At 37.3% G+C, this 24,801-nt stretch overlaps 1 long non-coding RNA gene across 5 annotated transcripts in view; it reads right to left on the minus strand.

Moving 5' to 3' along the window:
- Window positions 1–24,801, minus strand: part of LOC134519509 (uncharacterized) — a 480,646-nt gene that overhangs the window by 441,409 nt on the left and 14,436 nt on the right. Inside the window, exon 2 of one of the 5 annotated variants that reach the window (XR_010072239.1) lies at window positions 3,374–3,448. The exons of the other annotated variants lie outside the window; for them this stretch is intronic. This is a non-coding gene — a long non-coding RNA (uncharacterized LOC134519509). The remainder of the gene's footprint in view (window positions 1–3,373; window positions 3,449–24,801) is intronic. 5 annotated transcript variants of the gene reach the window in all.

A 24,801-nucleotide genomic window follows, 5' to 3' on the forward strand; every position in this document is an offset into this window, starting at 1 on the left:
CCCCAAATAGCTTTATATTAAATGGTAAACAATAACCTAGTATCTTCCTCTCCAAGTCCTCTAACCACAGGCAGCATTCAGTGGTAGTTATAGGTCAGCAAGGAAGGATCCAGATACCAGATGCAACACTGCACATTTCTTTTTTCTCTCCCTTTTCCTCTGCAGGAACTCCCCACCCAGGAATAAAAGAAAAAATCACATTCCTACTTCATCTCAAACACAAGCACAGAAGCCTTGGGAGGGTGAAGAAGGAAGTGAAGGGGAATGGTATAAGGAGTCCTTCTGTAGGCATTTCTAGCTGAGATCTCAGCCTCCAACCATCATCATATTTTTGCCCCTGTCAGAACCACACTTCACTACTTTGCTTAGTTTAAACTTCCAGTCTCCCATTCTCAGATTTAACCAGCCAGTGCATTCTTCAGTTGCATCTATTACATCTTGGAACCTTGTGTTTCACGGGATATGTATGTACCAGTGGAATAAATATGACATAATATGGCACATATTCTGACTATTGTCTACATTTCTGTAGTTAACCATGTTTATGTCACATAATTTCTCATGTAAATAATTGGCTGCTTAACACACAGAGTTCTTAGACTAACTAGTCTTTGTGAATTCTGCAATTCAGAATACAAACACCATTACTAAATGAAAGAGAGTCTTACGAATAAAGTATACATAATATTCAGGGTAAATCCCATTTAAGACAGGATATTTCTGTTCCTGAGTAGACATAAAAATGGGTTCCAAACACTCAAGTCTGGTCAGAGGTCTAGGCCACTCACCAGAAGGCATTCCTATCAGCTCCCATCCTAACCACTGAACTTCAAAGGCTGTTCTAAAGTACAAAATGGAGTTATTTTTTTTCTGCTAATACTTCCATTAAAGCTCTTCATATGAAAGAAATTAAAGATACTTTTCAGGTGTGCCTGTTGAAGAGTGACAATTTTCAACCCAATAGGAATTTTAAAACAAAAGATAAACTTTGTATTCATTCTTATCTAGAAAGTGTCTCTCCCCTCCCCTAATCTTGTTTATGTACATACACACATGCATGATTTACCTGAGGTAGAAAGACAGTGGGAGATGTAGAAGAACCCTCTCCAAAATAAAAACCTTGAAAGTATAAAAAAAGGAAAGCAAAAGATTTATGTGAAATGTTACAGGGAAATAAAGATTTTATACATGTCTTAACTGTTAGCACGAGTAATACACAAAACGGATTTGGTTTAGGTTACCAGCTTTTATCCAGATTATCCAGACAATCAGCATCTGGTTTAAGTACCCTATGTAACCATCTGTAGTAATGTCACATGAAGGATTAGCCTTATCTGACATTTGTAATGAATATATGGGTGGAAGAACAGGAAGGAGTATGAAATGGAGTACAATTGTTATAACTTAAAATCAGGTGAAAACACATCTTTATTTGCTGATTATGATAATAACTGTGGGGGTTTTTGACTTTTCAAATATTAGTGTGTATATTAAAAAACCAACATATGCTTATTGATTTTTTAAAGAAAACATTAAATAAAAGAATATTAAATAAAAATAAAGCCTAATTCTCAATGTTATGACAGATGGGTGTGATCACAAAAACATCAAAGGCAGGCTTATCCTAATCCTGTAAAGTGGTAAGTGCCTCCTGAAAGGTCCTGAGTGCCTTCTAATCCTACTGAGGATAGGCTGCAAGTGCATCAAGAGGTAATGGGAGTAAGTAACAAGGGTAACAGTGGGCTTTCCTGTCCATAGGAACAATATGTATCAAAAAGATCTGACATGTTAGGAAATAACCCAATTTACCTAAACATAGAGATCAGAAAGTGGGAAGATATGTGTTTATTTTTCAGTCTTTGTGAGCTTATATTGTATGTATAGCATGGCCTTAGGCACAGAGCATGCGGCTGTTAATTCAGAAAATCTGTCTTCCCTTCCAGACTCTGCTATTTGCACAATATTGCACAGTGCCCCAGGCCAGTATCTTTACTTCTTGGCATCAGTGTCTTCTTTCCACAAATAGTGAATTTGAAATAATGCCTTCTCAAAAGATCATGAAGTTGTGCGAAAGTGACAAGACGTAGGAATCTATTACCATGATTAGTTTTAATGCATCAGAATGCATGATGAAAAAGCTAATTTTTGATGCAGAAAGAGAAACTCAAATTAAATCCTAAGAAATTTTTTTGATTTGGGGTTTTTCCCTTTGAGTGCAATCAAACATTCAGGATAGGGAAAACGAGCATAAAGGATCCTATAAACTTGAGGCAGGTAGTGCTACCTTTGGAAAACAACTAAATTGGAATGATTGTCTATCAATCAGGTCATGTTCATAAAGAAAAATCTTTTCATAGTAAGATGAGCAGGTGAAAGGTCTAAATGAAGATTGGGCTGAGCATTTTGAGGCCAGGTGATATGAGAACATAGTAAATAGTACTGCAGTGGAGTGTAGCAGCTAAACAAACAAGGTATATTGTACCAACGTCAAACATTTCTCCCCAGTTTAAAACAAGCCTGCTAAGTCAGGCAGCAAAAGTATCTTGTGCAAAGTCACAGATGATATCTAGGATACCTTAAGAATTAAGCCTCAGCCAGATTTATCTCATCTCAATGAAACTCTAGGATAATTCCTATTGGTCATATAAGACACGGATATCTCATTTCCTTTGGTAAAATGGCCACAATTAAAGCTCATATTAAAAAAAGGCTTCTTCATATGTGTATTATTAGATGTCACATGTCCGTGAGGTAGCTAGATGCTTTTTTTTTTTTTTTTCAGATATCCAGATACTGCTGTTACCAGGCAGAATGGCACTAATGACTACATTTTATAAATTTGTGTGAGACATTTTTATAGCACATGCTGTATTGGCACCATTGCCCAATACTGCATGCAATTACTTTGTTGTTGCTGTTGTTGCTGAGGGCCAAGCTCTAACAAATTAAATTTAGAGAAGGGAAATAGGCTTATATGCAAATGGAATTAAATGCTGACACAAGGATAAAACAGCACTGGATTTAGACAGGGCTCTCCCCCCGACTTTTTAACCAATCATTAGATTTAAATTGAGCAGACAGATTCATCTTTGATTTAACTCCACTGTAATCAATGCAACTGCAGCAGGGATGAACCCAGAGCAATATGGTTTTGACATTTTTTATGCAATGGGTATCCAGAATGAAGTAGATGAAACAGATTTTTTTTTTGCTTATAATTTATGAAATTATTTCCCTGTCCCCAAATCCCTACATCAAGGAAATGAATTAGTGCATAAAAATGGATAAAGTAGGCAGCTGCAAGCCACATACCAACTGCTGACCACAGGCTCTGTACCCATAAACCCAAAGCCAAAATATTTATCTGACTTACCTGTGATCCAGAAAGAACTCCCTAATGATCTAAGTACATCTGGATAATTGCATGGTTTCTCCTCAATCACTTGCACTGTATAAAAACAATGAAGTATATTTAGTATTTCTGTAATATTAGTATCACATATAAATAGTTTCTGAAGTTAGAAAATTATTTTCTTTGGTAATCTATAGAAGACCTGGGAAGAAAAATTATTGTTGGTCTGATCATTGCATTACACAAGGTCCATATTTCAGTAAACTTTTAGAACGCCTGGTCGCATTTTGTGCCTTTATTATGACTGCTCCTATACATGGCTTCCTCCCTTACCTCCCTCCACTGGCACTTCTTGTGGAAAGAATAAATTGTTCATCAAAATACTTTGTAAATTAATGTAGGACAAAAGGACTCTGGCAACATGTGCTGTATATGGAACTAATGAGGAACTAGGGATCATTGCTCATACCAATCTGACAGACCCTGATTTTTTTGGCACCTCGGTTTTGGCACCTAATCCTCTTGATTTTTCTCTCTCTTTCTAGTTTTTCATTGCTTCCTTTCAGCTGACAGCTCATTGATTATTCATTTAACCATGGGTCTTCTTTTTTTTATTTTGAGGATTCTTTATTCAACAGTAAATTCAGAGGAATTACAGTTTGTTATTCCACACAGCCACTTCTGTGTATTAAAGCCATCAAATGATCCAGAGAACTTCTGTACCAGCATGAAGTTTTACCCCTATTGTGCCACAGTTTTCACTCTTACATTACTTTCTCCTGCACAAACAAAGTTCTAGCTTCTTTTTCACTGTAGACGTATAATGCTCTTTTAGGTAACTGCTAATGGTTAACCACCTCTATTTGAGGGAAGCATAACAGACTTCCTACTGGCTCCTATGTCATGGTCACCATCAGCCCAAGTTTGCAGAAGATCTTGCTGAAATATTAGACTAGTACAGTGCTTTTTACTTTGAGGCCCATGGAGCCCCTGGGTCCACAATAGGTAATTAAGAGAAGTCTATCGTCAAGAAGTAAGTTCATGCATCAAAAACATGTGTTAACTGCTACAGTAGAGTTATCCTCAGCTGTCAGAGTAGCCTTGGGACTACAAATTCCCTAGGGAAAGACAGCAAAGCAGACAAATTTCAAAAAGCAAAAATAATTTCAAAGCAAGACTCACTTCAGATTAAATAGCCTTAGCAAAACATCTATTTGCTTTGTACACCTTGGCTTACCTACATAAAAACAAGAGGTAAGAATCAAACAAGATATTGCACGTAAATTGGTGGGATTACTGATCTTTGTTTATATTTGCTGTTCTGTAGCAAATCACGAGGGACATAGCAAAACAGTGCTTCTCAATACCATTATACTAAACTAAACTAAACAAAGGTGGTAGAATCAGGTCTGAAGCACATGCAATTTAACGTGTGTAATTGCTTCTTCCCTACCCATCCAAAAAAAATCTACAAATATTTGCTACCAACACATTTTCCTTACTGGACATTTTTGAAAGCATAATCAGAATTACTTTGGTAATGTGCAGTCCTATGAAAATATGAACAACCAAGAGAATTGCTGTGGTATCATGTATTTTAATGAAGAGTGGTTCCAAAAAAAAGTTTTACTTAGTTATGAAGACATAAGCCAGTAAAAAGTGAGGAAGCTTTCATAATACACATGCAGCTTTAAAGAGAAAAATACTACCTTAGCAAGTACATAACTGTATAACCTACAGAAAAATTAAGATTTTACAGTTCAGCTACTAGTACTTTCCAGAACATGAAGCACAAAAGCCTGAGTGTTCCTCTTTTTTCAAGCAGTAAAGGTTTCAAGTTTTTACCCCATTCATATTTGTTACCTCCTTCCCAGCATTTGTATTTCATTGATTTCAAAACACAGAAAATGATCCATTAAAATAAAATATTTTATAGATGTCACAAACTGTATTACAAGCCTTCTGAATTTTCACCATGGAAACTACAGTGATTTTCAAGTAATACAACTTTATGCTTACTTTTAGGAGTTCCAGTTCTAAACATTTTGTTCTGTTTAGTGATTCAGTATGATCTGGTAGTAGTGTACTCTAGTGTATTCATTTTTATGTGAAGAAAGCAGAATTAGAGATGGTAACTAAGAATAGCATGAATTCAAGGATCTAAGCAAAAGTAAGATACAGGATGTCTGTTACTTAAGTTAAATCTGCATTAAACTGCCACTTTGAATATTACTAATATTAGTAAGAAAGTTTTCAACTCAAGTATTGTAAGCCTAATTTTTTTTCTAATCCTTCAACAGATGAAAAACAAAGAGCATTTTAAGGAGATAAATTTGCATCGTGTCTTATATCCAGGAAAAAAACTTGCTGGATTACCATCAGCCTCATAGGGTAACATTAATAGCTTCTCTTGAAACTTCAAGGTAAGCAATCCATTAATTTCTAGATCTTTCTTGTACTCTAGCTTTGCATTTCTTCTCTTTGTCTACCAAAATAGCCAAATTGATTAGTAGTTGCAAGAAATATATTCGCCATGCGTTTCTTATGTCTTCAAAGAATCAGTTTCAAAACCAGTTAGGACATTCAAACTGAAAAGATGCTGTCTATATGAGTTAATCAATTCACAGATATACTATCGGGTTTTAAGTTAAAATAATAAAGAAAATTAATCTATTTACTACTCTTTAAAATGCCTTTCAGTTCTGCGGGGTGAGTGGCTGCTGTTCAGTGAAATCTCTCTGCTGCTCTGGAGCCCCCTGCCGTAATGTGAATACATACCTTGCTGATGCCAAGGCGACAGGGGCGGCTGCCTTTGCCTGGCCCCTTCATCTGGAAGAGTGAGCTAATTAAATCCACAGCTGCGATGCACAGCTCTCAGATGGACATAACATCTTCTACTCTGAATATTCCCTCTTTATTTTTCCCCAATGCTAAAACCTTATCTCAGTCTCTCACCCAAACTAAATTATGCTCCTAAAGCAAGTTTTATATTCCTTTGGGAAGAAAGTAGTAAAATGTAGAGTCAGAAAAAAGTCTTTTATACAAAACAAAAGAAAAAATAAAGGCTTCAAAATATTCAGGTGTGTAATCATCATAATAATCATAATAATCAAATGAATATCCAAAATAGAATTCTGAAATGGGTTCATTGTGAGAAACTGCCCCATTAATTGGTGAGCAGCCACAAGACTGAAAAAATGAGTACAAGTAAAAGGAATCATCCCAACACAGAATCTGAGAACTATTCAGTGAAAGCATTTTACCACCTCTAATATGATGAAACATCCAGCTTGCCATCACGTAGTCCAAATAGTGTGTGTGCGGGAAGTTAGTTATATTTTCAACTCAAGTTAAAACGAACCATCGGATGGCACTGAACTGTGAAACAAGAGAATATGGATTCTGTTTGCAGTGCTGTATCTGACTTGTTATGAAATCTGAAGGGGTCACTGCTTGATGCTGTGCCTCAGTATCCTTCATTCTTATTCTCTACTCTGGTGAGCTACAGAAGGTACCAGTTCTCACACTGGGCACATCTATGCCAAAATCAGCAGAGTAACAGAGGGGTGTCAGTGAAAACATACCCAGACTAGCTTTACACTCACTGGCCTGCTCAGCTATCCTAGTGAGATTTTAGTTACCCCAATAAGCACTCAGGATGTCTAGCAGATTTTTGTATCCTCTGCTGTAGCCCATGAATTCCTGTCAAAGTCCCCTGATAAAGATTCCTTCTGCTGTGCCTACCAGTCCTTCACTCCCATCACTTAATTACAGTGTACAATAGTCACTTTGTGTAGGTGGCACCCAGGTCTCAGCTGCATCTTCAGTACCACTTTACAACACAAAACTAGGTGCTGCTAAAATCCAAGCAACTTTCTCATACTGATGGTTTGTTGATGAAATAGCCCTACTTTTCTTCAAATTTGGTGTTTAGAAGCATTTCCTGTAATTCTGAGCAATTCATACCCCATCTGCCTAGAGTGAAGAACCCTGCAGTTAGTCTATTGAGCAGTCAAAGAGCCAGTTCGTGCCCTCTACACCAGTCCCTGCAGCACAGACTCATACCCAGGATGGCCAGGTAGCAGATGTATTGCCTCCTTGTGCAAGCACTGCACCAGCCACTGCACAGGTGGTTGGTTAATGCCAACAATATGATGCATATTTCCTGTGCTGAGGGGAACTGCATCTTTCAGGGATTGTATCAGGCTCTGGCAAAAAAATAATACAGCCAGGGAGAACATATTTCAATATGAGTGAGCTAATTATAATTTTGGCTCCTAAAGCTTTCTAACAGCCAAAATATAAAGTCCAGCTGGCATGTCCTTCCGCCTGCCTGAAGGAAATAATCCCAATTTATAGCATAATCAAAAATCATGTTTCCATATTTTTGGGGTTTTATAAGTTACTGCCAATACATCAGCCTATGGAAAAGCCTCAGATTGCTTTCCAAGTGATGGAGTGCCAGGAAGAAAAAGTTTCAATGTATACACATTTTACTGCCTCTGCACTGGTTTAAAAAGCACACAGGATTGCCTGGATGGAAGAGAGGGGAAAAGAAATATTAGTCAAGTAAGGACTTTGTGAATCACATCACCCTGTGCAATTAAGGGGCCATTGTTAATTTTCAGATTGTCATAAATCCATTGGAGAATTTGAGACAATTCAAAACCCAATTACAATAGAATGAAGAGGGGATTGGGCAATCAGCTGAAATGAAATCCAGCTCACAGAAACAAAATGTTGCAAGAAAACAGCCCTGAAATATGCTGGGAGAATAAAAGGCATATGGAACTGAGTGACTGTGCACATATAGTCTTTTAAAGACCATGGTTATTTGGCGTAAAGGCAGAGGGTGTTGCATAGCTCTGAACACTGTTTTGCTAAGTACATCAGGTCTTCTTGGTTTCAGTCAATTGTAGGCTAAAAACATTGAAACTACCACAGATGTACAGGGAAGCAGCCGTATGGTTTTCACTCAATATACCTGTAGTACTAAGTAAATATCTGTCAGAAAAATACTATAGCACTACTTGCCCTGAAATAGCTTTTAAGTACACACCTGCAAGGGCAGATAAATCTCATAACTAAAACACTGCACTACAAATAGCAGTTTGCAATGATCAAAACAGCATTCATATGTCTATTTTTAAGTGATGTTTCTTAGAGAGATAATTATGATTTTGATTACTTGTGCACTGATGTAAACTAAATGAAACATATTCCAGGTTTTATTGAAAAAATGTAAGGGACCAATCCTACAAACTTTATTAAAATGAGCAAGTCTTAAATAATCAACAACATAGACTTCAGCATGGCTCTTTATGTATGTAAGAAGTTTATGTAGTAATCCTAAGTGACTTAAAGCCTAGACATGCGATCTTGCAAACCAAGGATAGAAAACCACATTTACTCTTTGGCTGACAGTCATCTTGTGGGATCCGTAGTACCTGAAGTGCTGTAAAGCTGACCATTGGTTCAGGTTCTGAGATTGGAAGTAGAATAGGGTACACCTCCTGCCTTCTATCGTGCATTGTGACTTGAATGCAACTTTTTTTGCCACACTCATCTACTCTACATTTCTATGCTCAGGTATTCCCATTCCTCCAGTTTAAGTCAATGCCCGTCCAAGACACCCCGTCTAACACCAGAATCTAGATGGAGAGGGCTTTGCTAGCTAGGTGCCTGAAGAAACTGCTACTTTCAGCAATTTCTGCAATTGCAGAAATTCTGTAGGATTCTTTCAGTAGTTCAAAAACATGCAAACTTAAAGCATGGTTTGGATGGCAATGAAGACAGAAGGGAAACTGGCCTCTACACACTGCCTGCTACTTCAGCATTTGGCCTTTATAACATCAAACCCTTCAACTGTTCCCTGTGCCTCTTCACAATTACACTATAAAGGGTGTAGTTTGAAGTCCCAGTATTTTTTGACCTATAAGTTCAATCTATTGCTACATTATCACAACATATGTAACTCTTATAACAGCGAAGCACCTCTCAGTCTCCCAGTACTAATACCTAGTTATTTACCAGCAGCTACAGCCAGAATGCTGATTTTCTCTCAGGATCCCTGAGGATTCTCTCTCTTATCAGTTAAATACAAAACTCTATACATCTTTATACCTCGCCTGTCTGGGCATCTTAACTACATGTCCTTCTGAGATAACATTTCCTTGGTACAGATCAAGTCTGTGGACAACCAAAGCTGAGAAAGAGCAAGCATTCAGGTACAGAAATTATATAACAAATTTATGGGTAAGATTATAGAAGTGAGGGCTACCAGCACCGTGTAGCAGTGAAAATAGCCTCCTGCATCCAGAGAAAGAAAATACCAGTCAAATGTTTGGGAGTAGTGGTGAAGACAAGGGAAGACAGAATATTCAAAAAGTCATCGCTATCACATGGTAGGAAGGAGGGGCCTGGTTTTCATATGGATAACAGCACTGACTGGAGCAACCACCCCCAGCACGTCAGAGGTCTTAACTCAGATGAGCTCCTGAGGGAGGATGCAGTTCTCCAGGTCTGGGCCTGCAGGGCTTGTCAGGGTCCTCTCCCTGGGGCTGGGGCAGGTGGAGGCAGTGTCCTCACCTGCAGCAGTAAGCGAGCAGTGTGTCTGGCAGTGAAGACAGCCCACATCACCCTGGACTGTACTAACAGCAAAATCAGCAGACTGAGGGAAGGGAACAGAGACTCATCACTTGTTAGACTACATCTATACTATTGTATTTGGGTTGGGAATCTCTGCCACTAGAAAGACACTGGTAAACTAGTGAGCCACCAACATGGTCAGGGACAGAATATACATATATATTCTGTTGATGAGATATATATATGTGTGTGCGTGTGCGTACATGTGTGTGTATATATATATATAAAAGAATTCCATGGAGGATAACTAAGTGCATAGAAACCATCATAGACATTTCTTGACTTGCAAGTGGCTGTAAGTCTAGAAAAACATACAGGTGATATATTTGATGTGTATTTTACTCTAGGTGGGGCTTTGGTTGTTGTTTTTTTTTGCTACTGTTAGAAATAGGATAATTGGACCAAACAGACCTTTAATATGATTCAATATGAAAGTTTTTATAAAGATTATTTTCAACTGTTTCAGTAACATGCTAGGTTTACTATCTCAAACATCCACACAGAGTAACTGAAAAGAAACCCAATAATTTAGAGGGGTTTGGATTAGCTCCTGTTTTCCATAAGGAAAGTATGAGGTTCAGGAGACTGGAAGACAAGATGAGCCATAAGAGAATCAATCTCCAGACATGGTCCACGAAAGTCTGAGAACTACCAAATCACTAAGTACTCAAAATTGTGTGCAAAATATGAATAAAATATTGATTTCATTAAAAATGTTAAGGACTACTTAATTCAACAACATTTTATATGTTTGCATATTTATTTCCAAATTTGCATATCTGTTTGCATATATCTTGTAAAGCTGAACGTTAATTATACTTTAAAATCATGTATAAATTGTAACGAAGAATGTTGTATGAATTTTTGAAACAAGAGACACACTCAAGTACCATTAATTATAAACTGCCATTTAAAGCACACTGAAGCAGACCTCATATTGAAAAAATATTGAGCCCTTGACAAACAAAAAAGGCAGCAAGAGTTATTAACTGGTCTAGCTGATTAAATGGCGTCACCTACAAGCATAGCACAGATATTTTTTTTTCTCTTTCTCCCTCCAGAGCATGGCTTACTCAGAAGAGACACATGACAATTTGCTGGCCAAGATAAATATTGCTATATACTGGAAGTATGATATACTGGTTTATAATTTCTGTTTAAGGCGATTCTCTTTTTGAAGTTTTCTTCGTGTAGAAATGACAGGCAGTAATATGTAACAACAGACAAATAAAACTTCATGGGTTACTTTAATGGACCAGTGTCAAATGAGGTGAGTTGAAGTGACTTTATCACATACTAATTAGATTTATGAAATGATTCTCAGTAATTTAAAAAGCATTTCCACAAGGTCAAATCTCAAGCAACTTCCAAAAACCTGGACTTGCTAAACATACAAGGTATGATGATCTGACTATCTCTTAAAGTGGCAATTAGAGACAGTCAAATTTCTAGTAGTTTCAGATATAAATCCAAGGTCAGATATCCCAGTAATCATTAAGAGCCACGAGTTTTCTAAAAAATGTTCCTTAAGAATACTGCAGAAGTATTATTTGCTCTTGTCAATTTTGAGAAGATGTGTAGAAGATCCATTAATACTGAAAAGTTAATTGATACTTCCAGCTTGAATAGAGAAGGCTTGGCAAGTTTATTAGTGCAAATTAGTGTTGCTGCCCTTAACAGCTACCTATCTCTGCAAAAGGTTATCCCCTTAAGCAGGGACAGTAGAAAGGTAAAAATCCACACCTCTCTCTAGTCACTCCAAACCTGACATCTTAATTTACAGGACCAAAGAAGATGAGTTTGCATTAATTCATCAGACTGGAAAGTATATAAGCAGAGACACAAACTCACATATCTTGTTCTGCTAGCTTTGCCTCAGGGGTGGTAACTTCAGTGCAAGGAGCAGAATGACAGCCAGGATCAGTGAAGCCTCAAACTTCTGTGCGCACTATACAAATAGGACCACCTCCATCAGCTTTAGTGATGTTGCGCACACAGATTGAATTTGGCCTGCATAGGTCATTGGCATGTTATCAGCCATTCAAACTCCTTGGTCAAGTACGGGAACTTACTTCAAATCTATGGAATCTTCTCTACGTGACCTGTATTTCCAATTAGAACTATAGACCACTACAAGAGGGAGAGCCAGGAGATGTGCCATGGAAATACATTTCTGTGGTTACCACTGTGTTAAAGTTTTATTACAGGAAAATAGCCAAAGAGCAGTCACCTTATACAAAACTCTCATTTAATTCTATGTTCTGTGAAACACCTGTTCTTCCCACACATCCTTTCTTCTTCAGCCCATGCTTGAGACTAAGCAAGTGTTTCCATTAGAGGACAGACAGACTCCAGCACAGAGGACTATGGTTAACATTTAACCTTGCTTCTACCACCATGCAATCACTGTTCACATTTGCAGAGTTAAGAGTTGCACTAAATTTTAATAGCTTTGGATTCATGGTATAATATGTCAGTGGTAAAGAATCAGAGCAAATTTTTTGCTCTCTGTACAAAAATAGTGTGAAACCCCATGAGTTTTGACTTTCAGTTTTTCAAGATTTTCCAATTCTTCTGATTTCTTTCCTTTTTCACAAAACAGTCTGCAGAAGGAAAGAAATGCCCTAATTCCTATGACCTTTCATAAAATCACATGCCAACACTTCTAACAGCAACTGATTCTTGGCCATGGTTTTTTCTCCTGTATCAGCCATGTAAGCATTAAAAAAAAAAAAAAAAAAAAAAAACCAACCCAAAAAAAACCCCAAAACCCCAAAACAAACAAACAAAAAAAGGAAAAAAACACCAAAGCACAAATGAACGAAGTATACTGTTATCAACAAGGCTCTGCCTCGCTAGTGAATAGTAATGAACCTGTTTAGATTCTGAGGTCAGCTATAGTTATATACATGTGTGCAAACTAAAGCAAGATGTTAAAGTGTAGAGCTTAGAAAGCTCACTTCTTAAAATTACCAACCAGCACAGCATTAAGCATGGCTGTACGAAGCAAAAGACTTCCACCATTGTTAAAAATGTAATGACTGAGTTACCAGCCATGTGATACTTTCCTTCCAATGCCCATTCACCTACAACTGTGGAACTTTTATTTTGAAAACAGAGAAAAGGAAAAGGGTGCTTCTGCTTCTTAAAACTAAGACATTCCTACAGATAGAAGAGATGAACCCAACAGGATTTCATGTAAATTTCACAGCTGTAATTTTCCATTCTAATGAGGATCTATAGAGAACGAGCTACTACAGCACTGGCCAGGCAACAAATAGTTCTTCCTCCTGATAGATTACTCTCTAATGGCAACAAAATGTCATGGTTGAGGCACTAATGAGTATTAGATAACCCATACGTTTCTAATAGGAGCTTTCTGTAGTTTCTGTAATAGAAGGACATTATACTGATATTTCATTACAGAAGGGTCTAGAACTAGATTTTTGGAAGAATCGGGATCCAAACGCAGTGACAATTGCAGGGATAAGCCAAAATCCTGACCCAGTGGTATGCACTCCTCAAACTCTGATATGACTTTAGGTATCTAAGTATAGAACCCATTTCTTTTGCTGAGCTTTCATGACAATATTATCTATTCAGGTAAACAGAGAAGTAATATGGCAGAACGATTTTTTAAAAAGATTGCAACACATGCTAAACTCATATAGCTCAAACTTTAATTTCCTCTGTTACCTTTATTATGCTTTGCTACTTTGACACAAAATGGCAATTGTATCAAATTTGGGACTTGGCAACTAATGGGTAGGTGGTAGCGGTATGAGTCAGTAAGAGTTCAGATATGTTAATACAGCAATTCAGAGTTTGTGTCATCTTTGTTTAGTTTTAGCGTAGGTAGGTAATTCTTTAAGGTCTGATAATAATCATTGTAGTTTGGCATATCCAAGGCTTACAGAGGTAAGCTAATGTCTAACTAAAATATTTTTCTTGATTTTTCAAGACTAATTATCCTCTCAAGTGTTCTAGCAACAAATAAGTTTCTTAGCTGAAAGTAGCGTATCTGCAGTCATCACTTCTTCATTTATGCAAAAAGTACAAATACCAGTGTAGCTGTTGGTGACTTTCAAATACAGCTTGCCTTAGATGACTGCTTTAAAGTATGAAGCAAAAAGTGGAAGATCCAATAAATGTACTAACTCCTGACTATTTAGCAGTCTAATTTTCAGTGTGATTCTGCCAGTGAAAGAAACGGAGACAGAGGAGAGAGAAATGTATTTTTCTCCTCTTTCAAATTAGAATAAAAAATAATTAATACAGAAAAAATTCCTGTGAGAAAGTGAAGGGAATTTTTTAGGATGACTGCCATACCTTGTCATTGTAGTCTTCTCAATAGACCATATTCTGATTACATTTCATGAACAACTGTGCAAAAGTAAGTTTCAAATTTTACAGGACATTTTGGTCTCATTGGTATTTGTAAGAAAAGGTCTGTACTTATTGCAAATACACCTTTAAACCATTAAAATGTTAAGTAGCTGTGGCTGGAAATGAGCTACTGTCCTGTGCTTTCAGGTACTCTACAACGTGCGCCTTCTAGTCTTGGCTCCTGTAAACGTGCAAAAAAGGCCACAGGCCTAAAAAGATAGCCCATCTACTTTTGGACTAGCCTGCTGGCTGCTGCTGTAGCCACGATAAAAAGAGATCTCAGGCAGAGTTCTCTGCATTAGTTTCATTCTACAAGGAGCTCTCTGAACATAACAGTGATCCTCAAAGGAAAACACAGGGGTTGTGCTCTTTTGCTGGTTTTATACCTTTTACAAAATACCAAGATGATGTTGTTTTACAAGATGCTTAAAAGCTTATTTTTTGCTTTTTGAAATCTAAGGGAGAGCAGGTTTTGCTCAGCACTAATTGAAGGGGATGGAAGTGCTGAACCTTTGTCAATTTTTTTTCTCACAACTGTTGCTACTTAGCATTTGAGGCATATTGAATATACTTTTGTTACGTTTGTTATAAACTTGAAGACAGCATTTTATGTGTATTATGTGTATGTGTATTATGTTTTATGTGTATTATGAATTACTGCTGCTCAGCTCTGTGATTTCTGCCTGGAGAAATATAAGGATATAATATATAGACAGCTTGTGGTGGCAGTCCACCTCTTTATGCACTCTCACATGCACAGAAAGCACAAAACAACAAAAATTAATTCAATAATGTCTGGAAAGATCGTCTCTAATCTTCAATAGCTTGATTTTTGCAACTACCAGGCTAATCTAAGTGTGATAATACTACTTCATCCTCGAACACCCTGTTCTAAAATGTGTAAGCAGTGAAGTCAGCATTGCAAAGGAAGGGCTGTATGGCCATTTCACCAATCCCATCACCTGCTTTCTAGCTGTGGCACTTTTTCAGTGGTCATAGAAACTCGCGCAGCAGAGCCTGTCCAAAACTCAGTAGCAATCACCTGATACGCTTAACTTTATATAGCTTTGGGTTTTTTAAACTGGCTATTTATTTCATTCTCACATGAAATTAAAATGAGGCTTACGGAGAGAGAAAGAATATGGGCAATAGCAACCATTCACAAGTTGGGTACGATAAAAGTTTTGCTGAATGTATGCCGGGTTGGCAGACTCAGAGATTCCTGTGCACTGATCTACTCTGAGCAATCCGATCAAGGAAGGGGCAGAATCAATGCCATTGTGTGTATATAACAGAACAAAGACTTAACTACAAAGAAAGTGTTTTTCCTTCTTTTCTTTCCCAATATTGAAATGTCCAGTTTGATGAAGATAAAACCAATGCTACTGGCTTATTCAAAGATCAGTCAGTTGTACTAATAGAAAAGGCAGAGTTCTCTTGCTTTGAGAACTGCCTGTGCAATATATGACACCAGAGAAAGCCCAGAGCTCAATGACACTTGCTCTGGTAGGATCATTTAATTTGTCTCTGAAATATGAATGCATTTATGGCTTTGTAATCTACTTTACAGATGAGTTTTGCAAGCTAACTGTACACACAGCCTCATATTTCCAGATGTTGTACCAACTGAATTAAAAGGAACAGAAAATTAAGATTGCTTCCTTAATACAAAATGCTTTTCTAAAAAGATCAGTGTATGAACATAAATGTACCCACAGATATCCAAATGTATCCATCCTTAGAGTAACTGCTTGGCTGAGTTGAAACCAACAAACAAGGAACTCTGAACATGGGATTCCCCCCAGCTGTGTATTGGAATCTCCTGGAAATCTTTGTCTTAGTCATGTTCTGAAAATTATTTCAGCTAGGGGGCGTTCACCTAACATTTTTGACATGGCTGCACTTTCGACATTAACCTGTTAACAGCAGATGTGGAAGAAGCCTCCTGATGAAAGCTAGATGAGAAAAACCCTAATATTCTGTGCTGATTTTAAATTTCTCCATTACTCTGTATTTGGGGGCCTCAAACTTCACTGTGAAGTTGTAGCAACACAAGTAAATAAGTATTGGTATCTCATATAGAAATGTGTCTACCATTTCTTCATGCTATAGCCATATTATGAGCACTCTAACAGAGGGATACCCCCAAAGTTCTCCTATTGTGAATGTGACAGTGATGTGCACTATATCAATATGACGAAGCCATAATCCACAGAACAGATTACAGCAGGAATTTTGCCAATATAACTTCATGTACACAAAACTTCTACTTGCATAAAACTAACAGAGATCATACCTCATTACCCCATCTTTCCTACTTGTTAAAAGTGACAGCAGAAGCACAATTATAACCTTAAATATTTACCAATGCAAATAATTTAATTTGAGATATTACATTTGGGGTATTTATGAGAGCAAAAGCTTCACATCAGTTAAGGTTGGCTTCCCTGACCACATGTCATATGTGGCTCTGGGGCACCAGCACCACCTTGCTTCTTAAGTTTCCTGGGCAGAAGAAAGTCAGAAGCAGTTTCATCACATGCTCTGCAAGAACAGAACATTTGTTCCTGCCTCTTCAATGTAGGCAAGACAAGCGCATCAGCACCTTTTAACTGGATGAAATAAGGGACCTAGAGTTCAAAGTGTTGGACCCTTTCTAAACATGTATAACCTGAACAATCAACAAACAAGACAAATACAGGTCTATAAGCATGGGTTAGATAAGGGTAGCTAGGCAAATTTGCCTACAGATTTATTTTGCTGCCACCTCCCACTCCGCAGATGAAGAACGCAGAAAAATACACATTGCAGCAGGTGACTCATTATATTAGTAGATGCCCTTATTAAATTTTATATATGAGAATTTCCATAATTTCATAGGTACCACTTTAAGAAACAAAATACGCTGAACTTTCATTGTGCTGTGGGAAGCAAAGCTGAACAGCACATCAGCAGTTATGGTATTACATATGGACTTTTGCTTCCTCCTGGGAGTTGTTTTCCTTAGAAACAAAGCTGATTCCTATTTTCCACTTTGCTGATAGCTCTGTTCCTGCATAGTTTGTACTATGGTGGGAGTTATTGTGCACCCTTCCCTCTCCCTCCCACCTCTGCATACCCACACACTTCCTCTTTTCCAGAACAAAAGCCTTTTCCAATTATTTAAGGAATTTCATAAAATTATATTCCATATCCTTATATAGTGATAGAAATTATGAAATAATTAGTTACAAAACATACTTTCAATAGGGAAAGTGTAATTGTTACCCAGGAGCCATGTCCCTACCTAATCTTAAAACAGTCACGAGAGACAAGCTTTTGGGGAAAGTTCTAGTTGCACTACCTGGGGTGAAAAGAATTCTATTTCAGAGGATTACTCATGCAAGGATTCCAGAATCAAAACTTACTATAAATTCTGGTTACATTCAGATATTCCTAGTTACCATCTTCGAGAACTACCATTTGGGATTTAATTCAGTCTGCAAGCAGTAATGATAGAAAATCAAGACAGGGCAGGTTAATACAGCATAGCTATCAGACTCCTTGGAAAATACACTCTATAACCTTTAGAAAAACAAGCTTCCAATAAACACAAGAAGCAGGTTCCAGTCTGTGATCAAGAATTCTCTTATCTCTTAACCCTGGTTCACAGGCTAATGAGACTACTTTGAGAAAACTGTCTTTAAGTGTCTCCCCTTTATCCTTTCCAGAATTCTGCAGGCTGTATGGCTCGTTACATGTTTCTGTAATACTGACTAGCCCTGCCATAATCTGTCTCCTTGCTGCCTGAGTGCAGGAACCCCTCACAGCAAATTAAAGGGCTAGAAGCACGGGACATTTCAAGGAGGACAAGGTGGCAAAGCTCGATAACTACAGGGAGCAATTGTTATACTTTAAGGGAAGTATTTAATCGACTCAGGAAGTCTAAAAGATGTACTTCCTGGGAGAAGGCGGTTCAGTGCTGAGAGAGGTCCTAACATAAACTGTACATAACACTACTGTTATAATTTTAATATTAAGAGATATATGGCCAATCTTTCAGCCCTTCCCCTCTCCCAAAGTCAGTAAGTATTTATCGTTTTTAAAGCTTTGAGTTGAGACTCCTGAAAATGGTGGCAGAATTTTTTTGGAACATCTTATGAACTATTAACTTGGTTTAAAACACCTAGCCACACACACAGAACAGGAATGAAGTACTTGATATGAGGGAGTCATGGGGCACTGTTCTAAAAAATACACACAGAGCCACAAACTGATCTGTGATTAGTACAAGGCAGTGGAGTAGCCCTTTGATAATCAAGCCTCTGAATAGGATTAGACTAAGACCAGAGCTCTTCTTGCCAGTAGCAACCTTATTAGGCAAAGCACCATCATTCCACCCATTTCTAAATAAAAATTATAAAAAAAACCCACAGCCATTTTTTATTGGTTATGCCTTTCTTTTTGAAGAATAAGTTTTCCAACAGCATGGTGGAGCATAGTCACTGTAAGCCTAGTTCAGCTTTCAGTGAATTCAACAAAAGGATTTTCCTTTTACATTAATGGAGCTGTAGTTGGCCTCACTGGGCCAAGTTTACAGAGAGTACGTCCCTGTAAATGTAGTCAAATTGAAAACAATGGCACTGTTCATACAGTAATGGTAATTTTGTGCAAATAATGCTTATAGGAAGGAAGGTGTTCAGGATACAGCGCTATTGATAGCTTTTGCGGCACAAAATCACCTCAGCAAAAAAATAAAAGGCTGCATATACTTATGTTTAAAAAAAAGAGGAGAACATACTTTGCTATCTAACAGAGAAAACTAGAGAGTGTCTTTGGATACCTCCTTATCACGCAAACCCCAAAATATGACAGAACAATTCACTCAGCGGTTTCAATCATCTATACAGCAAGAAAATAAGTGTTATTCATTTCATAACAATTTGTGATGGTTCTGAGACAATAAAGAAAATATGCAAATTACACCAATACAATAAAGACTTGATTATGCAACTGGCTTGCCTATTTCACTGCAGCAATAAGCAAGCAAATACAAACTGAATGGAACACAATTTAGCAATCCTATACTGCAAAAGAATATTCACTTGTGTTACTGTTTGAGCTACTTAAAATAAATAATTTTGGTAAATCATTATCATTAGGGGACCTTATTTAATGAATTTTCACAAGCTACATCACAGTGATCCTAAGACTAGTTTTTATCATGTTTGTGCTCCACTTCCAGATTTTCAAGACAGAATTGTTTTGCTCTCAAAAGATGGCAGAATACTTTTTACAAAATGTGTTCAATGAAATTTTAAAGGGTCAGCATTGCATTTTTCAGAATTAATATTTTGAAATAACCTTTCCTAAGTACTTTCTAAGTGAGAACACTTAAGCATATTAGAATTTACAAGTGTATTTTAACCTCATTAGAGTCAATGGAAGTTAAGTACAGGCTGAAATATTTTTTTTTCCCCCCGAATCAGGACATTCCGTTGTATTTTAAATTAAGAATAAGACAAAAGAATGCTGATAATTATATTTCAGGCAGCTTTCAGAGTACATATACAAGATATTCTATACAAAACATGACAATATAACATGCTAATAAATGCAGTTATTTCTTGCCACAGCAGCAAAAAAGAAAAGACGCTAACAACGCTATTTATGGGGGTGATAGGACGCAGAAGATACCTTCTACACCCCCACAAAATCTAAATTTAAGAGAACGTTTCTCTTCTTGGGTTCCTTCTCCTCAGAGCCACGGACCTTCCCACACCACTGTGGGTGAGAATCCACATTTAGAATTTGATTCATTAATGCTGCTTGAAACATCATTAACTCATCCTTCACGCCCTATGAGCTGCATCAGAAGGGGTCACGGAGTACTGGTGCTGGCCAGCAGCCAGGGACAGCATGGCGAGCAGCCAGCCATTCTGCTATGGACTGGAGGGGGTTCCAAAGAGAATTTTAGAGTTCTCCCATACTTCCACCTCTATTACAGCCCAAGATCTCCTGCAGAGTTTGCATGTACAGCCTATGGATACAAAAGGCTATGCTCCTCTTGCTGTATTTTTATGTTGTTGACCAACAGTTATTTGTTCACTGAATGCTTTCATAAAGTAATCAAATCAGCAGTAAGATTTTTATACTGTTTCATGCAGCTTAAGTGTGTGAACTTCTTTTGGCCAAACCATATACACACAGGACTTTGCAGAATTGATAACTTAAGGTAAATCCTGCTTTCCTTGCAAGCTGAAAAACAAATATAGGAATTAATGATATTATCTTCTCCAAATTCCCTTTTTAGGAGCAAAATAATCTTCTTTGTTACAGTTTCCTGTACTTTAACTTTCTTACCAATGAATTACTGGATTTGGTCCTGAAGCATTCTGTACCAAGATTTGGAAAATTTGTACATACCTTACAAAATGAAACCAAGTTTCTTGGAAGCCATGTGTAAATAAATTAATCGGAGCTTGTATATAAGAGAAGTAGACAGTATGGGTTATGAAGAAAAAAAAGAAAAAGCACTTTGGCATGGTATAACAAAAGTAGGTAATATCACCAATATATCATTGTCTCATGCATATTTATGAAGATCCATATGTAAAAGCTCCCACCCACAAAAGCACAACACACAAAAATGCATAGTTCTTTGGGAAATGGACTTTGTATAATCTGATAGAAAAACTTTACTGCAGCATACTTGAAAATAGATTGAAAATTATTGCCCCACTTTGAACATTTCCTGAAATGTACTGTAATATCAGTACAAAGCTGACAGCATCAATCAGGAATCTTCAGAGATGCTTCATATGATTTTTCAGAGAGATGAGAAAGCAACAAAGTGACTGGACAAAGCAATTCCAGATACTTACAGCACATTAATCAATTTGAAATGAACTCCTTTTGTCTGTAGCTGTAATGGTTTAGAAGACATTTCCTAAACAAATAGATAATATTTTCTTTCCTATTAAAGCTGATCGAACTCTGAGACTTATGTAAGAATTTAACAAAAACACCAAACAACAGTAGTATTTTTTTATTAAAGAGCATGCTTACAAATGTGAAATCATGGTTATAGAAGTTCAAATAGAGCTTATTTTTTAAATTCTATCTGACCTTGGATTTGACAAAACTGTACACAGGTCAAGATTATGAAAGGGCTTCTATTACGTGAAGTTATCTAAGTATTGTTCAGACTGGTTTTCAGGATGAAATACTAGCTGAAGTTTATATTTACTTCATGCGCAATCACTTTAACCTTGCTATTTGCACAGCAGATGTCTTCTTCACAAGACTACAGAAGCTATTGACTATAAATCTTGATAAGATAAGCTGTTCATTCCTTGCTTGTCAGAGCGCTCTAAAAAAAGTCGCATAAAAGAAAACAATTACTGAACTGAGGCAAATACTAAATGCTGATCCTAGAATTCTTACGGGGACTTCAATAGGACTTCCATCCAAGTAAAACCGGCAGAATTAGAACTATTGTAAGAAAGTCATAATACAGAATTCGATTCACTTGTGAAATTTACTTCATATGAATGCCAAAACTGCAGTTACAATTCATTCTAATTGGCGCCATTTCTGAAATCTCAATAGTTAAAAAGAAGATGAGATGAGGACAGTAATTCAGCCACCTCCTTTATCCTTGCCCATTCAGTCATCAGTGACACAATGTGTGGCTAAAGCAGGAGTGAAAAAGCTTGTATTCTCCATCCTATGGGGGAAGACAGTGGCCAAGACTGCCAACTCAATAGTTTAAATTAACGAAAGGCTCCACTGAGTGCTTTCCACTATCTCTGGAAATAGTTTTGGAAAGCAGGTCCCATCCACCTTTCCGCTTTACTGAATTGATTAAGGAAGTTTGTGCCACTTACAAAAATGACACCAAATCAACACAAGAAGAAGGATTGCGGTCTCAGACCTCCTGTTAAGAACAGAAAGGTACGAAAAATACACAGCAGATGGTATTTTGGGCACACGCATCTTCACAACAATGGTTAAAAAAACCCTAGATGAGGTGGACTGCCCTGCAGAGATGGGAATATTATTCCTTCATTTGGAGAGTTATTAACATGCTCAGGGAAAAGTTTCTAACTGTTTCCAAAAACGTTTGGCATTTTTGAATTTAAATTAGTTGCCTTCAGAGAACTCACTATAAGGAGAAAACTGTTATCTTCTTAATCTCTGTCCACAAGGTGGAACACCAGAAAGCCACCACTCCCGTTATTTCAGTTGTCTTCTACAAACGGACTTCCTAGAAATACAAACCGGATTCTGCTTTTACTTGTATGATGCCAACAAGCTGCTCCTGAACTTTCTGCAGCTGATAAGCAGTCAGTCTATTTCCTAGGGCAAAATTGACTTTCTGTGGGAGAGTAATTCACTAATGCTAAGCATCAAAAGATGCATTATGATTGAAGTTCTTTTTTATGGGGTTCTATGCTTTGGCTTACAATGTTCTACAGCCTTTAGATATCTGGGAACCTCAGAACAAACAGAAAAGTTTGTTTTTCTCCATCCCTACCTTAAAAGAAGACTTAATGGATAAAATAACCAAATAATTGACCAATCACACAAGAATGCCATATGATAGTACCACCTTTAAAGCATATGTACATAGGGGTAGGCCTCAAAAACCAGCATTAGAATTGCTATACATACGCTGTTCATCTAATCTGTGTATAATCAGTCCGATAAACTAGATTTACTCAATTCATATACGGGATTCTGGCAATTCATATAGGGGATTATGCACTGGCAAGACCACAGTCACCATTTGTGTGCTGCAGTTCAGTCTACTTTGCCTGCACCTGGCTGTCAAAGACTTCTGAAAAGCAGAGATTCCCTACTGCACTTTCTGAATTAAAAGAAACAGAAGTTACAGAAATATGCAATCTCTACTACATCCCCTTTAATACATAATTAGCTATCCAATCAAAGAGTGAAGCCAAGCAAGATGATATGACTGACTGAACTGATCCACTTGGATTGTTATTTATCACATTGTTCTTCTCCAAGTGACCACAGAGACTTAACACAAGTAATAAAGAGAGCCGTTCTTCAGTTTCTTAGAACCAAAGTTTAACAGACCTGCCAGTGATTTTCCTAGCTCCCCCTCTCAGCCTTCCCAAATTTCTTTTTGGCAAACTAATTCCCATTCATTTTGCCAAGTCTTCAAGTTTTTAATAAGTTAGAAAAGCATGATATATCTGTTTTCAGAGACCTCAGAGGCCACAATTTTCCATATCCTCATAGGAGTGGTACTACTATCTGAGCACCATGACCCAGATGTTCTTTCATAATTGCCATACAGAGTAAAGTAAATGCTTTGAAGCGATATCAAGTCACCTCTTGTATGGAAGAGAAGAAAACGGTCATAAGATGTAACCATCTGAGAACAGGAAGTTACACAGTGACAATGATGTGCGTGAGCCACAGAATTAGGTCTGTAACTGGAAAGCATTCCTAATAGACCTAAAACCAGCAGACTGAATAAATGTGATGTTTCACATGAAATTCATGACGCAGACCTATTTGCAGGAGAATATGTGCAGAAGTAAGTGAATACTGTCTTAAGGCAAATAAACATGATGTAACTTTAGAGGAGAAAAATTTCAAACGATGTTAAACAAGATGTATCCATCTTTCCTTTGCTATGAAAGATGGATATCAATCATATCCATCAGCTTTAGGAAACAATCTCACTGCTAGAAAGCCACAGGTGTTGTTTCTATTTCTCAGTTAGATGCATTTCCTTTAACCTTGCTGGACTGCTGCACTGCCTTTTGGTACATTTTTGTAATGTATCACAAGTCTGTTACCTGTTAACAGCTACAAGATCATATGATCCATATGCATCAGCCTTCCAGACTCCTAAAGTGTTCAAATCCATTAGTTCCTGACTTTTAACTTTGGTTTGCACAAGACATAGTGATACATACAGCTGTATCTATACATATTTCTCTGCCTCAGTTCCCACAAAGGCTTTTTTTGGGCCTTTAATCAGAGGTTAAATCCCATCTCTTGCATGTTATGGGCACCATTATACAGACTTTTTCCAGAAAAGTGTTATAAAATAGGAGCTGCATGTTTCAGAAACACATCCTTTCTTTCCATTGGAGCTTCATCTGACAAGATTGATGAAAAACCTTTCTTTTTTTAAGCACCATCTTCTCCCCACCTCTAGAACACACACATACTTGTTACAACATAAACAGTAAATTATTTTCATACAACTTGGACAGCACATTTTTCCAGAGATTTGGATACTTCCTACAGCGTATTCTCTTCACTGACTTACTTCAGATGTTAATGCTTCCAGACAACACTTCTCCAAACCAGATACACTTCCATGATCTTCATGCTTAGTGCACGCTTAGCTCACAAATTTCCTCTTTGAAAGAGCTTCCACAGAAAAAAGT

The sequence above is a fragment of the Chroicocephalus ridibundus genome, chromosome 8 (genome assembly GCF_963924245.1).
Source record: "Chroicocephalus ridibundus chromosome 8, bChrRid1.1, whole genome shotgun sequence".
Lineage (NCBI taxonomy): Eukaryota > Metazoa > Chordata > Aves > Charadriiformes > Laridae > Chroicocephalus > Chroicocephalus ridibundus.